At 42.1% G+C, this 17,173-nt stretch overlaps 1 long non-coding RNA gene across 1 annotated transcript; it reads right to left on the reverse strand.

Annotated features, from left to right (window-relative positions):
- Nucleotides 1-80: 80 nt before the first annotated feature.
- On the reverse strand, nt 81-15,626 carry LOC133965212 (uncharacterized). The gene is made up of 3 exons (XR_009923857.1): nt 15,509-15,626; nt 13,668-14,042; nt 81-968 (listed from the first exon to the last, which is right to left on the reverse strand). It is a non-coding gene; the product is annotated as an uncharacterized LOC133965212 (long non-coding RNA).
- Between the last annotated feature and the right edge of the window lie 1,547 nt (nt 15,627-17,173).

Here is a 17,173-nt window from a genome sequence, read left to right on the forward strand (position 1 = left end):
AGGCTGGAAACCGGCCCGTCAGCCAACCAGTTTACCAGCCATGCACGCTGTAAAAGATGACTGCAGCAACATTGTTGGATTAATAAAGTTTATTTTTATACAAGGACATTATTATTATATTATCTCTGTGGCTGTGTACAAAATCCACTAACTTCAATTGAGAGGAATATAAAATGAGCTCATATACAAAAGAGGAACACGCTTTCAGAGGCTACTATGCACATTTTCTTCTTTGCCGGTATTCACAGGATTATGACGTACAACAACATCATTATATTCTAAATATTAATTTTACCATTTCATATTCATACTTTTAGGTTAAAAGCACATTGACTTACAACCTTTTAATGTAGAAATACATGTGTTTGCTGCAGTTTGTGCTGTGATACACTTCTTTGCTTTTATTAAGACAGGTCTGTCTGTTCCTGCCGCCCAGCAACAAAATGGCGAACTCATCATATAGTTGACTACACAGGTGTGACTTTGGAGACAGCCCATATCTACTGCTGAGGACGTTTGTCCCAGAATGCACTTTCATCTGTAACAAAAGTAATGATGCTACTTAGTTTGGTATTGTCATCAAAATCAAATGTGGCGTTTCGCGCTCTCACAAGGTCTGACAGGATACTTTGAGATCGTTCAGCAAACTCCAGAAGCAGATGAATCAGCAGAAAGCGGCAGGGCATTAACAGCCTAACACGCCGAACTCCTCCGAGACAAGAATAACACAGTCCCTTGTCTAAAAGTCTGGAGCCACACTTTCAAGTGAATCCAAATTGGTACCTGAAGTTGTGAGGCGTAATGTTAACATTTGTGGCTGTCACCGCTGCTGTCACTGTCCCAAATTTGCATTTCTGTCAGCATCATTTCTGTCAGTGTGGAGCGGCGTGAACTGGCGGTGAACTGAAGAGGGGGCTGGCTCCGTGCTCTCACTGTCTACTGAGGCCCAGCAGCATCTCACTGTGCGTCTGTGAGATAGAGAGAGAGAGAGAGAGAGAAAAATCAGACAGAAAATTTAAGTCGGAGGGAGAGATAAAGAGGCAGGGAGGAAGGGAAGGCAGGGGGGCGAGGAGAAATGGAATAAATTAGAGGGAGGAGCAAAAAAGATAATGAGAGCGAGATGGGGAGAGAGAGCGGAGGGGGGGGGGGTGCGCTCTGGATATCTGCATGTCTGAGCGGCCACAGTTCACTGTGTCAGTAGCTCTCATTACCACACACAGCTGAGGACATCAGAGCGCTTACTAAGTAGCTGGTGAAGCCGCCTCTGTCTGTCTGCGTGCAAACATCAGCGGCACAAACACAAACGGCAGGGGAAGAAAGAGGCTCACAATTGAACAGAGAATCACGTTAAACACTCGCACACTCACACATATCTATTCTGTCCAGGATGGAAGTGGATTATCCGCCCCGGCCCGACTGAAATGTAGCCTGATCGGTGCGCAGGGATTAACGTTGTGTGTGCAGGAATATTCAAATGAATCTGAATTTAATTTTAGCCAGAATTGGGCCAGTCAGGTTCCTCGAGGCTGCCTGAGGAGGTGCTGCGAAGGCAGGTAATTTGGAATAAAAGTATGTATGAGTCATATTAATGGACAATTAGGTTGCATGTGAACATCTTTAAATCCCTCAAGGCCAATGAAGGTGTTTACATGGGGCCACTTTAATTTGGAAAGAGAGCAAATTAGTCCTGCTAGCAAGATTTTAGCCTGAAAGTAACATATTCTGGTAACAGCAGTCACACCAGAGGGATGGAGATGGGAACATGAAAGGCTAATTCATACACTGGAAAGACAACATAGCTTACCAACGTAGAAAATATATTTAATCGGAAACACACAAATGAACTAATTGGTTCAAATGAATGTTAACATGATATTTTACACTTGATAACTTGGATATAAATAAAATGTATTCATTTCTGTTACATCAATTAAAATCGTATTTTAAGTTGGTAAACAAATATTTTTTTTCAGTGTGATTTCCGCATCCGTCAGTCCACTAGGGTGTCCTATGGTACTCGTGACATAAATGTTGTCATCCACGCATGTTTGCTATGGTACGCACATTGGTTTTAAAAAGAAGCTGCATGAGGAGATCCTCCGATACCCATGAATGAACAACCAATCTATGAAGGAGTAAGAGAACACGCACACGGGCTGAACTCCTGGAGAGAAGTCACAGCTATACGCTTGGTCGGGGTGAGTATTTCCTGATAGAAGATCTTGATTTAAACACAGGTGGACAAACAACCTTGTTGCGCATTACCTCACCTACTGGAATGGAATGGAATGTGGGATCAGGTACGCATCAGGCAATGCCAGACCGACGCAGACCGTCATTTAAGTACGAATGGAACCGTGGGCATAAACGTGTGACCGGAACAAGTACATACATCTCACTGATGTGGAAAGTAGTAATATTTGAAAGTCCTATTGATTAGTTTTAATTAATTCAGATAAGGTTTAACTGTTTGTTTATTCGAAAGTGTTTTTTGACGGATTTCTCACCATTTTCTGTTTTTTTTTCAAAGTAAAGACAGCATTGGCAACAGATTACAGGGTCACCTGTAAGGCTAGCCTCTCCTGACAGCTCTCTGAAAGCAAACCCTGCCTGTCCGTCAGGCTGATGCATAATTGAAAGCGTGACTCATTCTTACTCAGCTCGTTTCTCGGCCAAAGATGAAGCCTTGACCTTGTCTGGCAGCAAATTTGCGTCCAACGTGATTCAGTGCTGCTTTGTTAGTCTGACTGAGAGAGGCAGCTTAATGACGAGGTGTTGTGAACATTGCTACAGGCTGTACAACAAACGCCGCGTGTGAGCAGGGTATGCATGTATGGGTGTGTGTCTGTCTGTGTGTGTGCATGTGGGATATTTCCTGTGCCCATGACTGTCAGCAGTTCACCCACACACATACAGTACACACAGTTTGAGTCACAGTCTAATTTTATTCAGCAAGGACATTTACAAGTACCATGAATTTGACCTTGTGAACTGGCGCTGGCTGCACAGCACAGCACAGAACAGCTAACGGCTGACGCATAATAATTAGATGCATAATAATAAGAGCAGGGCATGACTTGGCCTTATTCAGCCCCATTTCCACCAGAGATTACACATTGACCTCATGTGAAAAGACCTGAAAAGAAATATGTCAGCCTTTATTCTTCGCCGGATCTTTTATATTGTCTATTAAAGACTCGGCTTTAGATTGCAATCTGGGATTCTTTCTTTTTTTTCACATTAGAAGGGATTACAGCAGGTGAAAGAACAGATTCATGTAGCCCGCTTCATGCTTAAATATGCACATTTATTTGTGCGCCCATTATTTTAAAAGGCTTTCATATTAAATGTAATTTCCTTCTTAACTGCTGTGTGCAATTCCATGTTTTAAAAAATTGGGCTCGTATCCAAATGTATCCCGGGCAGACGCTGTTTTTTTTGCATTGGAGCTGCTACATTATTTAGAGCGGGGCATTTACTCTGGCTTATTCATCCCATTTCCAGGCACTCAGATTATGCCTTGCACTGGACTGGAAAATCGTGTCAGTGCAGATACTGTTACAGGAAGGCTTTCATGCTCCGAGGCATAATCTGCCTCCAGGAAACCCGACTTTTTACATCAACCATCACATGGATCCAAATGGCCCTCTCCGCATATAAACACACACGCACACATAAAGATTCCAGGACATGAGTGATCTCTCATGCAGATCATGAAAAAAGTTAAAGCAATCACTGACGGAATCTGAGTCATCCCACAGATTTATATTTAACAAGGTGTCTGAAATGTTTACGTCTGTAATATGAATTTGGATAGGGGGATAAAGGGAAGATGGATGGATACTTATGGGCATGTATAAAAACATAATCTGACACAAATAGACAGTGTGATTTAGTTGTTTTTTTCACAGCTTTTGAATATTACTTCAATAATTTTGAAGCTGCCAATGATAAACCTTCCATGACAAAATCAAAGGTCTACTGTGCATACACAAGTAAAGCTTTGACTGGACCAGAAGAAAAATAGAAACTAAACTACAATGAATATCCAAATAAATCCTGGTCCAGAGGCCATGTTGTTGTGTAAGGCTTTTATCACTAGCTGTCTACATGTGATCTGTTATCTCTCCATGAGCCTGATACAGCACAGAGCTGCAGGAGCCAGAGATCAGTTATCTGAGAATAAAAAAGTTGTTTACATGCATTTACAGGGGGAAGAACTGGTGTGTTACATCCACAAAAGGCAGAGACGCGGGCAGTTTAAACTCTACTGTATCTCAGCCAGTGTTACAGGATATAATCAGATTTATGCATTCTATCCATCCGGCTAGGATCAGAGCTATCTCCATCCAAACAGATCTGATCCAGCAGTGGTACACAGTCCTGACAAAGTGTGACGCAGCAAAGAGAAGATACAACGAGATCATATTTTGGATTAGCCTGCTCAACTATAACTGGCCCAACTGTAGGAACTGCATACACTGCCTTACATAAACTCTCTCACACTCACACACACACACACACACACACTCACACGCACACGCACACACACACATACACACACAGGAGATATTGTTCTCGATATTCAGGTCCAAATACTTCCTGTTTAATATGTCACCCAACTCTAATCTGACAGCTCCTGTATCTGAACGAGATTACAACTCTTCCCAGTATAACCATCGAAATAGCACTAAACTCTGAAAAAGCATGATGACTGTGGATTAGCAGCATAGTACAAGGACAATACAATATCAAATTTCAGCACCTGCTTTCTATTTAATTTAGCATTTTAATCCTCTAAATGGAGCACAAGCTGTTAAAAGGTAAAGGCATTCATTATGTGATCAGGGCTGCTTAATATATCTTTTATAAATATGACCTTTAAGTCACTGCAAATATAAAAATGCTGTCACATGCAAACCTTCAACTTCAGATCTAGAAACACCCTAGATCAAAAGCCCTGCTCACACCTGGCACAGAACACGTCTCCATTAACCACGGGGTCATATGTGGCCCAGCCCGCAGCAGATGTGGTCTGGTTAGTCAGCTCTCAATGCGTCCTGTGTATCTTGTGTGAATTCCCATCTGTTCTCACAAATCTGATCCATAAACTTGTGAGCGGCTCATGCAAGACGCACTTATCTCGCTAAGTGCAGGGGGAAATGTGGCCTGGGTCTAACCTGGGATTTCCCTTTGTTTGCTTTAGCTTGACCTGGCTTGACTTATTGGAATTAATTGCATTGCCAATGTTTGGGGAAGTTTCAAGGGATAAACAAAATATGGGTGGAACTCATGGCTGCATTCGTTTTTGGAGTTCAGCGTGCAGCATTTTCTGAAATCCAAAAATATCCAGATGACATGGAATGAAAAGGAATATGAAACTTTGCAAAAATGTCTTTGTAATATGTGTTCAGTGAGTGTCTACATTTAAAAAATCCAACGCAACCCTGTTTGTATGATATGATTAAATAAGTCAAGAGAAAAAACAAGAGATTGTATCGTATCTTTTAAAGAAAGAGGGAAAGAAAAGTGACGCTTCCAGGGCAGGAGGACTGGAGTCTGTGCTCGTTCATTGCATTCCCTTATGGCATCAGATATTCTGTTGTGCTTTCATCACTTCATGAAATATTTGCTACTTTGCTGTGATCTTTTGTTTTGTTTTGCAAAGTAAATATGCTGAAATAATTACTGTCAAAATGTTGCAAGTTCTCTGGAAATCAGGCGATGGCAGTTTCAAACAAACTGCAGGGTGGAATTCTCCTTTGAGTATACACACTAGGATTCTGTGTAATGTAGTGACACGTTACTTTCTGGCTGTCAGAGCGATTGTACAGAGCCAAATGTGAAAAAATGACTATGTTCTCTTTTCTGCTTGATGAAAGAGGAGCTGGCTTCTGGAAAATTAAACGTCAATACTTTGTGTCCTCATGTTTTCTCTCGGTAACGAAGGGATAAATGCGTATGGAGAGGAGCAGTGACATAGCCGGGTCGTGTTCAGCCATATAAGACGGAGCACCGAGCGCAGAGTCTGCCCGTTCACCTATATGTGGGCCTTGGTCTCCTCCAAGGTATCCATCATCAGCAACCGTGCTGTCTGTAACCCCGTGCGGAGCGCTGGCTTTTCCTCTCTCGCCGTGGTCTGGCAGCGCTACGGCTCAATTAGCTCGTGACAGATGTCATCGCAATTGGCTGCATAATACAATGCATGACTGTGAGTTCTCTTCTTCACTCAGGCCCAGCATCCACCCGACTGGATCGGGTAGTATCCCTCGCTTTTGATTATCAAACTGATAAATATGGCAGACGCTCAGGTAAGACCGCTGCATATTGGCCCAGGACTATCAATAGCAGAGACAGACTGTGCAGCTGCAACGTTCAATGACTGGTATTGCATCTGAGGCGGGTCAATCGATTCTCCGATAATACTCTTACACGTTTTTTTGTAAATCTCATGAAAGCTGAGCTTGCGTGGCTTTACATGGTCAGCAAAACGCTCCTGGGGGGGGTTGCATGATAATTTTCTAAATTGCTGTTATGGACCATTTGCCACACACAAACCAAATTGCTATTTTGGCAGAATCATTTATGTAAATCTTTGACAGAGATTCAGAAATCACTGATGGAAAGGGATGGGGGTGTGGAGGAAAAAGAAGTTGTTGCGTTCTTGCATAACAAGCTGGAGCATTTGGGTTACACCACAGTAACAACATATGATAGAATTAGATAACTACCTTTGCTGATCTTGTAAACCCCTTCCCTTACATTTTTCTGTAGCACACTGTAAACTCAGTGGATCATATGATCACAAAAAACCTCATGTGTCATGTGTTGTCTAGGCTTAATTTACTTGTGCTTATTATTGAAGTTTCTCCAACTCCAACAATTTGTTGTAGTACGCAAATGTTGAGACGCAATAAACGCCATGAAGTCTGCACTACTGCTACTGTGAGTGAAAAGGACATGTATTATATCAGTGTAATGAAAAAAAGAAATAAGTCCATACAATAAAAGCTGTCATCAAAGTGATTTGCTGAGTCTTTATCATCGTATTAAAACCACAGTCAGTCACAGTATTAAAGCTCCCGGTCCTGCTATCACTTCACTGCACTGTGCCTTCAGCCAGTGAGCATCATCCTCTAATGATACATGGGTGTGTGTGTGTTTGTGTGTGTAAAATCACTGCTTCATAATCTCCTAACTACCAGACAATAACAGATTTGTCTGTGATAAAATCCCAGTCTTTACACCCGTGTCTGTCTGTCTAGCAGCTTCCTGTGTGTCTACGCATATAGTCTGTGTGACTGTGTGTGTGTTTGTGTGTTCCCATGTGGGTATTCCTGATGCATGCTTGTCTGTGTGTGTGTGTGTGTGTGTGTGTGTGTGAGTGTGAGAGAGGAGCAGATTTAGCTTTGATAAAACCCCAGTCTTTAGAGGGATTATCAGTCCATCCCCAGACAGCAACATGCTGTGCATTTATGGAGGCAATAAGTTTGACCTGTAATAGACAGACAACTGGCTAAAGCTGTTATTGGAAATTGCATCCCTATATCTGTATACCTGGGCCGGGACGGAGGAGGAGCAGGAAAAAGCAATATCTACAGGGGCAGTCTAGAGCTGCTGCACCACGCAAGCTCTCATCCATTGAATTTTGATTTGACGCTTACAGTTATTATGTGTTTTCCGATTGATTTGTCATGCCATTGTCTGCGGTTTGGTTTCCAACTTCACTAAAATCCCGGAGGGCAAATGTGCAGGAGGCAGAAAAATATATATACAAAAACACAATGTAGCACAAAACAAGGAATTGACATTTAAACCCAAGCATAAAATAACTAAATAGTAATCTGCATCACAAAGTCCGCCTCGTAGGACAGCAGCTCTTAAAAATGGTCTCTGTATCAGGGTATTTTCACACTAGAAATCATAGAGTGAATGTGCACTAGATTTCACTCATTGCATCATTTTTTTTAACCTGCAAGTTCTCACTGGAGGATTTGGATATGTCTTATTATACCACAATCCTGCAAAAGGTCACGATGGTGGATTAGGATAAGGACTCGTTTTCAGGTCAAAGCAGGAAAAGTAAAACTTGTGTTGTTGCCGAGCTTGTGTGAACAAATGTAAAAGCCTCTCAGGTAACCATATTACTGGCTGTAAAGAATAATGAAGCTCTGGAAGTCCATGTTTTTTCATCAACTCAGCCTCAGACAGAAATAAAACTCCACTCCACGCTGTCAGGCTGAGAGATTTACTACACACTTAAGACAGGTGGATATAAAGAACACTATAACAGCTCTGTCTGTCTTATTCCCACTCCTGTTCATCTCTTTTTCTTGCTCTTTCTTTTTAGCTTCCATCTCAATCTGTTTCTCTCTCTCCCTCCTTTCGTCCCTGCCCATCACTCCTCTCCCTCTGTTCCCCCTCTCGGTCTCTCCCCTCCCCTCCTTCAAACACTTTACCTCATGCGCAGTCATAAAGAAATAATTAATTCTGTCCCCGCAGAGCCGGTATAGTATTAGCATGCCAGCAGAGCACGGTAACTTATCTTGCGGCTACAGGCACCGAATGGAAACGCTAAGCTCTGATAGTGTGCAACAGGGTTGAGCACAGAATGCCTGTAGCTCGGAAAATTAGGACTGTCGTCACGATTAGTGATGGTGGGCCTAATGTTTTACTGCACTGTATTGTACTGTACTCTACCCTCCTGACTCACAGTAATTCAGCTGGTAGAGAAAATAAAACATTTTATTAGTCAAACTCTGCTTCCTCATTTTCACCAATTTAGTCTCTCCCTTTTTTTAAGGCACACAGTACATGACATGTGAAAAATCTGTCTGAGCGGCTGTTCCTCTTTTAAGATCCAGCTCGAAATGTATTAGTCCATCTGTCAGCATTTGTATCAGTGCATCAGAAATTACACTTCAGAGTGAAAAAAATGTGTCTGAATTCATTAAAAGCATAGTGTGCGCAGACACAGTAGATGAGCAAGGGTCTTTCATCTATCTACTTATGCCACAAATATGTCTGTCTGTCTGTCTGTCTGTATGTAAAACACATATCTCGAGAAGCGTTCATTTTATCAGCTTCACACTTGGTATGTGTGTTGTAAAGAGCCCAAAGAAGCGCTGTGTCGATTTGGTGCGATTTGGAACTTCAATAATAGCAAAATCTGAACAAACGATAGCAATAATATCTAACTCACCATCTCATTTTCCTAATTTCATTACTTTTGTACTGACACCAGCATTCTTGGGTGTCACGGATGCTGATAGAATCACTTCCTCTTTAGAAATGTTTATAGTAAATGCTCACAGCTTTTATGTGAAAAGTAGAGAACTTTGTGGCAAGGGCTTAACAGACCTCTAATATAGCCAACGTTCGAACGTATGTAGAAGCTACACATGTGAACAGTAAAGCAAATTCAGATTCATTTAATAAACAGTACACACTACAATTGATAATGGAGTGACAACCGCTTCATTGCAGATAAACCAGGTAGGATCAATGCAAACAGCCCATTCCAACCAGTCATGTTCAGAGCTGTCTCAGCACTAGTGTGTCAAATAAATAATAAAAACTATAAAAACATATTGCACATTAACTGGTACAAGTCAACACATGTATGTATTATAGTGATTTCTATGAGGGACCACACGCTGCAGTGCCCACAAGCCACATGCAAGGATTGGTACAACTAAACCTGATAGCATCCCCGAGGCTCACCACAGCATGTCGTCGAGAATTAGGCTTACGCCAGTGATTAGTTATTCTAGGCCTAATGTTGTATTCTGGTCTAATGCAGTTTGCATAACATCAGTCCGGCTCACAGACGTGTTGTGCATAACAGTATTAAAAATGGATGAGAATGATGCAGATTTAAACCTGGTTCAGTCGGCAGAGTTGGTGTCACTGAGCCTAAGGTGCACGCCGCCGTGTTCCAGAAGAGCCAAATGCCTCCTCATCTGTCTTCATCAGAAACAGAATAAAGTACTTTATATTACTGTTATAGCAAATACAGATGGATGGAAGATTACAGTGACACAGATTTAGTTGCACATATGCTGCAGAGAAAGAGATGGTGTGAAGCCATTGCCCATTTTAATGAGCACGCCAGCTTAGAGGGATATTGAGACTTGAGAGCTGGAAGATGCCACAGATTGCTCTGCTAATGTTGTCCCCTGTAACTCGTGGATTAGCTTTAGAAGCTCCACTCCCACTGGGACATTTATGAACACAAAAAAAAGTGTGCTCGCATAAGGCGTCCACAAAATGGCCAATGTGGTGAAAACTGCACTGTTCTTGATAATAGCATTACAGATAAGCAATGTAATTAGGCTGCAAACAGTGGGGCGGACTGCATTGTAGAGGAGAGCATGCCTGGGCCATGCCTATTACGGGCTCAGTGCTGGGCATGTCGCAATGATTAGTTTAGCTAAACCTGATGTTTCAGTTTTACTCACAAGTTCACTTAACAGGTTCTGGGATTGAGTTTACACACTTGTAACCCACAGTTTCACAGATGGAAGAAGGGACGCATACAGGTGGGGCACTCCAAATCTTATAACGAGCATCAGATCTTCTCACAAATCTTAGCTATAAAATAAGGGATCTCCATCCATCCGTCTGGCCATTAGTCAATTTTCTCAACAACTTCTCACCCAATGAACTTCAAACAGTCAGTATATATCTGACAACCCAACTAAGGGCAGCGTTCTACTGTGAACCTTTTAAGATGAGCGGTTGTCGATACTCTAACCCTCCATTTATTAAAATGTCACTGAATACTACCATTGTAACGATGCTTACAGGGATAGTTCACAGATAAATGTTAAGTCACTCATTATCTACTCAGAACTATGCCGATGGAAGGACGGGTGAAGTGTTTGATTCCACAGAACACTTTTGGAGTTTCAGGGGTAAACAGCGTTTCATCCAAATCCAATACAGTTGAACTAACTGGGGACCCCTTCTTAAAAATATAACAGAAAAAAAACGTAAGTCCTCTGATCTCCTCCTCTGGAGGATTGTTCACGTTCGCATGCACACACTGCACACGAGCTTTTGCCAAAGGGTACGTGGTTGTGCGGTAGCATTGCTACTTCCGGTAGCGGACATTTAGGCTTGTTTTTTTTTTTTTAACTCTGCCCCCAGTTTCTTCAACTGAAAACTACAAACACTTCACCCAGCCCTCAATTGGCATAGTGTTGAGTAGATAATGAGTGCATTTTCATTTTTCTGGGAACTATCTCTTTAAGACACAATCATTTAATAACTTCAGTGATGAAATCGAAGTATGCTGCTTTTTCCCCCCGTACCAATGCCATACACACAGCAGGCAGGTTATGAATGGGCAAAAGCATACATACTGGTTTAAGGTAGGGTGGGACATTTGTTTCTGAAACACCTTTTATAGATAAGTGAACATAATGTGGTCTTTGGGGAAAAAATAAGGAAAGCCTGTGTCCGTGGCCCTTACAGGCCTCTAACAAACACAACCAAATGCGTACCTCACTTTCACTAACAGACTGGCCTGCCCGTGTGGACTCTGCCTGTGCTCTCACTGAGCATGATTGAGTCTTTACAAGCCAGAGAGATAAACAGCGCTGAAGTAGAGACCTTAGAATTTAGAGAGCGAGTTACGGAAAAGTCCTTTAACAGTTGCAAAAATTGTCAGGCAGTGAGCATAGCTTTGACAAGACGGCTGGGCTGTATCAGTTGCATTTTTTCAAATGGGAGCCTGCTCTTGGTGGCTTTCTCCAGGATTACCAACTCTAGCTTTGAAAGGACGAGGCTACGTTGAAAATGATTATTATATAAAGCTGCCATGCTTACAGATGAAGGCAGAGAAATGTTGTGTTTAACGGTGCGGTACGTTCTACATATACAATTGCGAGAACGACAGGTGACTTTAAGGTTACGATCCATGTGAGTCTGGTGCATGGTTGAGCTGCGCTGCACACACTCTCCTCCTGTAACTGACCCGCTGTGTTTTTCCCTCCTCTCTTGCAGCCTCTGTGCCAGCTTATCGGAGATGCATGACTCATCAGCACCCACACTCCCCCACTGACCTATATCTGCCCCACCTGTGTGTCACAGTGCTGACTGACCCACATTCCCACTGATCCAGTGATTTCCAGGCTGTGACCTGAGCATGTGCCACAACAACAGGAAGAGGCAGGTCAATGCTTTTTCTTCTCACAGTCTTTTAAGCGCTGGTGATTATAAATTATGCAAATTGTTGTTAAATGAACATCAACGCAGGGGTGGGAGGAAATTGTTTACATATACGTCTGTATGTATGAGGTTTCATATTCAATTGTGAAAACAAATAAATGAAGTGGGGGGAAAAAATTAACATCAACGCTCACTTTGTTCTTTCTTTATGTTAAACTGAATGAATCGAGGTAATCTTAATAATTAATTTTCTATAAATTGAATCACCTCATGGCTCATTTATGTCAACAAACAACATACTACTCACTCTTCAAATTGCTCCATGCGTCTGCTCACAATGATAAACAAGCGTTGTTGTTCTAGTCTTATTTTATTTGCTTATTTTTTTCGAGCAGACACAACGGCTCAACATCACAGCACACAGCCACGAGCAACATCCCTGTTTCCCTGGCTCTCCTCTGCAGCAGAGTACCGCATGGTGAAAATGTGATGCTGCAGGGCCATGTGGGCTGCCATGCACAAAGAGGCTGGAGGTGGAGCCTGGATGCTGACAAGTACCACTTGACGCTCTCATTGGCTCTCAATGACATCACTGAAAGAGGGGGCTGCAAAGAGAGGGAAAGGGGTGAGTCTACCTTTCCTCCTCTCCCTCACACACAGACATTATGAAGTGCAGGTTAAGAAGGCGTCTGGCTTTTTCCGGTTTGTCTAATTGAGCCGCCGCAGAAAAAGGCAGAATACCAAATCTCCATCTTTATTGTGAGACGCCCCCACCCCCCCACCCCCTGCTCTGTCTCCTCAGTGAACAGAAGGGTTCGAGGGAATATTTTTTTGTCACGGCTGCTCACAAAGAAAACAGAAACTGCACCACAGATCCGATGGCAATTCACTGCAGTACAGTCGATCACGGAGCACTGACTTCACAGAACATCCCAAAGTAAACGGGAGAAAAGAACTGATGATGGACAAATGAATTTGGCCAAACTGCTAATTAAAGTGTAAATCTGCAGAAACACAAACATCGCATGCAACACCAATGAATTTGAATTGGTCTAGGCCATTATTAAAAAAAGAAGCAAATACCAGTGTGACTTATGAACAAATATGTGTATGATCTGTAATCGTCATGCGTGTTCACGAGAAGCTTCAGGCGTGTGATCAAGTAAACTGTGTAATCAAGTACAAGTGTGACGAGTAAACCCTGCATGTTGTGGTGTTTGTTTAGCAAGCACAGGTTAGAGGAGAAAACATTTAGTTGATTTTTTCCCGAAAAGGAACTTTCGTAAAGTTTTTCTTGAGTTCTGCTTGTAATGAATCTAACTTCTGCATAAGTTACGGCAAGCTGCAATTTGTATCCATGTTTAAATGTTTGACCTTAGCAACCAAACAGCCCCTGCAATCATTTGTGTGTGTGTTGTGTTAGTTGGGGTTTGGGCAGTTCGTACAAACAAGTGGCTGAACAAGTGGCACATCCCAGCACAAAGTAATCTTACCTACCCCGGCTGAGGGCCGTCGATGGGGATCAGACATGATATATCCTGCTGTTCCAGTGACTCCGGCCCGCGACGTGTCTTGTGGAGAGACACACGGCACATTTTTTTATAATCCTCAAAGTGTCTCCATGACTTTTCGATTTCCGAGTGTGACGATTTCCGCCTGGCACTGATGCTGCTGGAGTTTAAATCCCTGAATCTTCACCTTCTCCAGAAGAAAACAGCTCAGCCTCCTAATCCTCCTCCTCCTTCTCGTTTTAAAGGCTGCTTGATAGGTGACTCCGTACAGCTTCCATTTGATTTCCACACATTTGTATTTCCTGCACCTCCCATGGCAGAAAGCGCTTTGCTGGTTAATCTGGAGTTTGAATCCACCTACAGACAGATGCCAGAGAAAAATCTGATTAAAAGCAGTGTAGTTAAAATTTAATGCAACAAATCTGCCCAGAACTGATGATATTTTTAAAAAGACAATGAAATAGTATATTATATGTTAACTAAGTCTTTAGGTAGAAATATAAGTAAAAACATATACATAAAAGTTTGTATGAACAGTATGATTGAGTTGGAAAAAATGAGGGAAAACAAATATGTCCACAACCAAATGATTTAAAGGACTCACAACTAATTTTCTTTTATACAATAAATCCATCCTGCAAAGTAAATCTAAAGTTACGGGTAGGGCCACTGTACAATGGAATGCAGCAAATTCAAACAAGTTGTTTGGCCACACCTTCACATCACAAAGAAAGTTTTAAAATTATGAAAAATGGAACTCAATATGTCATATTTTTGAAATTTAAATAAAAATACAAAAAACTCTAAGAAAACTTCAGTCAGCAGCTTTTGTTCTGGACATGATCCGGCACTTTTTACATATCTAAAAGAGGATAAAAGGAATTAAAAGCTCATCCAGCACTTTGCAGATTCAATGAATATATTCTAAAAAATTTCTATTCCGTGAAAATCATTTAAAGTTTTTAGAAAAAGTTGTTTCCTTGTGGATTTGCGCTCCTTCTGCTTTTCTTTGTATGGACAGAGAACAAAGGAGCTTTTACTGTAACAAAGAAGCTGCAGCGACTTATACCTGTTGCTCTCTTTCCAATGAACTATGACAAGTTTCTTAGTGATTTTCATAACTTATCTAATTTGAATTCCCCTCGTGGCATCTTTTCACCCCCACACTTAATGCGTATTCGTGCAACAAGTTGAATTCTGTGCGAGTGTTTTGTTTCTTGGAGAGTTTACACCTGATTGCATTGTTCTGGATTCCCACAGTGCGCTGGCAACTTCGTTAAGACCACGAAATCCCCTGAAACAAAACTACTCCACGCAAATAAACTATTTTAAAACTATTGATGAACTATTCCTCCTCACTTTGTCTTGTTCTGCAGCGTGCGTAAAAGCTCCTTTTCTCCGCAAACTTCTGACAGGCGGCTGCTTTGTCTTGCGCGTCGCAACATCCCCAAGAGACAAAAACACGGCAGCAACACAAACTCCATCTCACTTACATTAGAGGTCAGTGTCTGGTAAATTCTCTCGTATCAAATGTTGCGTATAAGTGCGCGTTATGGAAGATGCGTGTCTCAGCATCCCATCAAGTTCTCTCCTCAAAGCGCCCCGCGTCAGACAAAGGAAAAGGGGACCGCTCCTCTCTCTCTCTCGCCCCGCCGCCTGTGCTCCTCTAGGTCTCTCTCCCTCTCTCTCCTGCTTTGTGCTCAAGTTTGAGCGCTGACGCACCAACTGCAGCAGCAACTTTTAACTGGAAAAATAAGACTCCACCAGATTCGGCTCCATGGGGCGCGAAGCGAACGGCAGTATCCCGCTCGGAGGCAACTCACCTGGGGGCGGCTTGCTCTGCGCGCGTCGCCGTGCGTCGCGGAGGAGAAAAAAAAGTTTTGAGAGGGCACATCCAGCTTTGTGTTGTGGAGTCCCCCTTTGTCTACACGTGTGATAGATGGATGGGGCTCCTTTTGGCCGCGCCTAGTTCATTTCGCTCTCCAAAGAGTCCCGCCCTCTCAAAGTCAAACAACTATGCACACAACAATATAGACGGGCCGAGTGTGTGTCTGAATACTCAGTGTGAATCACTGTGTAGTACAAGTGTATGCATTTATATATTTGAGCTCGCCAAATTCCACCCAATCAATTCATTTGCTTTCTCCAATCATTTAATGAACTCTGTGCCAACCTGTCATGAAAAAGAATATCCATCTGAATATAGTACTTTTGTTTATTTACTTTAACATTTTACAACATTTTAACATCTTTTTGTTTACAGAGCCGTGTCTTTGTTTGCCACCTGCCAGCATCTTGTTGTTATATATCCATCCATCTCAATCTCCATTTCTATTGATTCTTTGCTTAAACCTGTGGACTCCAGAAGTAACACTTGTCACATAAAAACACTCCTTGATTTATCATTTCTAATATTTTTCAGATTTTATTTTATTTAATTGCACATATCCGACAGAAACTTTCCTGGCTGCACCGGTGCCTGGAGACCACCTTTGTGTCTGGACAGCAGCAGCAGCAGGGGAACAAAGGAGGAGACAAAAGAAAAAGGTCTCATTGTTTCGTAATGCACAGAGAAGCGCGTCAATGTCGATAATGACTAAGATGAGAGCTGGTGCTGCTGCAAGGTGGAACCTTGTTAAGTGAAAAGCATCATTTGGAGTCTTAAAGGCCTTTGATTATGAGAAAAACTCATTTATCTTACTGATTCATAGCTTGTATCTTTTTTATGTATTAGCATGAGAGTGAAGTATTTAGTAATAAACACCATCAGCTTTTTATCTATTTCAGTTTGATTATATGACAACATTGAATAAATCCAAATGCATCACTGAACATTATTCATATTTCCATGATCACTCCAGTGTATTAATGACTCACGCTGATAATTGCCAACATATTACATCCTGAAACTGTTCCAATTGAGGGAAATAGAGAAGAGTTTTTCTACAAGTAAAATAAAACCTGTCCGTTCTGAATGTTCATCATATCCACCAGTGATTTTTGAAACACTGCACATGACCTTTCTTCTTCTTCTTCTTCTTCTTCTTCTTCTAAATCGCTCGGTTTATTCGTGAGTGGAAACCAATGTCAAGGTGCATTACCGCCATCTACGCACTCTACTTATGTAGCAAAGGCAAGATGTGAAACTAACACGAAAAAGGGAAAGTAACAAAAAATGATTTTGGTGTGGAAGCAAGCGGTGGCAGCGCTGATGGAATTTCATCTGTGCGTGCATGTGCGTTGGGAAGGGAACGAGGGGGAGGGGTTAGTTGAGTATAACAAACACAAGCAGAGACGGAGGAAGTCCTACTGTAACTGTGTCTCCTCCTTACCAGGTGTAAGTCCACCTCTGCAATGTTCCCAGGTCCAACAGGGAAATCAAACAACCACACACACAATACAGATGCACATGCAAACACGTTCAACCACACTTTTAAGCACAAAAACCGAGGCAGTGTGCTTCCACTGGACTAACACACAGTTCTTCC

The sequence above is a fragment of the Platichthys flesus genome, chromosome 11, assembly GCF_949316205.1.
Source record: "Platichthys flesus chromosome 11, fPlaFle2.1, whole genome shotgun sequence".
Classification (NCBI taxonomy): domain Eukaryota; kingdom Metazoa; phylum Chordata; class Actinopteri; order Pleuronectiformes; family Pleuronectidae; genus Platichthys; species Platichthys flesus.